The 1,120-nt window shown below is 41.9% G+C and overlaps 1 protein-coding gene across 1 annotated transcript in view; it reads left to right on the forward strand.

Annotated features, from left to right (window-relative positions):
* The window catches only part of TRIM55 (tripartite motif containing 55), a gene marked incomplete at its 3' end in the record, with an annotated part of 25,604 nt that overhangs the window by 7,418 nt on the left and 17,066 nt on the right, over positions 1–1,120 (forward strand). The gene's annotated exons all lie outside the window — the stretch shown is intronic.

Below are 1,120 nucleotides of genomic sequence, written 5' to 3' on the forward strand. Positions count from 1 at the left end.
GTTCCACTGGGCCCTATAGGACATACTACACAAGGCCACTCTACCAAATCCAAGAGACTTAGTAGCTCTACCTAATACATAGAAACACAGGGAAGCAGTCAAAATGTGGAGACAAAGAAACATGTCACAAATGAAGGAACAAAAGAAATCTCTAAAAAAAGAACTAAATAAAATGGAATCAAGCAAAGTACTAGATACAGAGTTCAAAACAATGGTAATAAGATTGCTCAAGGATCCGTTTTTTGTTTTTAAAAAATATGTTTTATTGATTTTTTTTAGAGAGAGAGGAAGAAAGTGGGATAGAGAGATAGGAACATTGATGAGAGAGGAGCATCATCAACCAGCTGCCTCCCAACCAGGGCCTGACTGGGGAGGAGCCTGCAAGCTGGGCATGTGCCCTCAATGGGAATTAAACCTGGGATCCTTCAGTCTGTGGCCCAACACTCTGTCCACTGAACCAAACCAGCTAGGGCAACTTGGTGCAATTTTTATGTTGATCATAACATCTAAGCCATGCTGACGGTTAGGGGAATATACAGGGTGCTCTCATGCGCTGTGAATTTGGGACACTACAGGTGCTTCCACAGCTAACAGGTTACCCATAAGTAGCATTGACTTGTCCCCCCTCCCTCATGGTTTCTTTATTGCTTGTTCATCTTCTCTCTAGCATTTACAAATCCGATGCTCCATTATTACCTGCTGTAGCTCGAAAAGTTTTAGCTGGTGCTGACCTGTTGGGAAAACTGAAATTGGGGATTACCTGTGAAATTTGTACTTCCAATGCTCACCATGTCCCAGAACAGCATTTTGCATTTTTCTTATTGCCTATTCAGTATAATTGTTCACATTCCCTGAGCACACACTGCCCACTCCTAACCACTGCCAAGTCTTCAGGTTATTTACATTTAACTTTCTGGGTTAATGGCAGGAGTTCTCTTGAAAATAGTGGGTAGTGGAGACAGTGCTGGAGCATGCTCTTAATGCATGAGCCCAGTGTTAACTTTCAGGAATTGCACTAGTTTTGTTGTTGTTTTAATTCTTTATTGTTTAAAGTATTACATGTGTCTCCTTTTCCCCTGCCATTGACCTCTCTCTGATCACTTCCACCCCCCAAGATTAT

Source organism: Myotis davidii, unplaced genomic scaffold (genome assembly GCF_000327345.1).
Source record: "Myotis davidii unplaced genomic scaffold, ASM32734v1 scaffold2723, whole genome shotgun sequence".
Classification (NCBI taxonomy): domain Eukaryota; kingdom Metazoa; phylum Chordata; class Mammalia; order Chiroptera; family Vespertilionidae; genus Myotis; species Myotis davidii.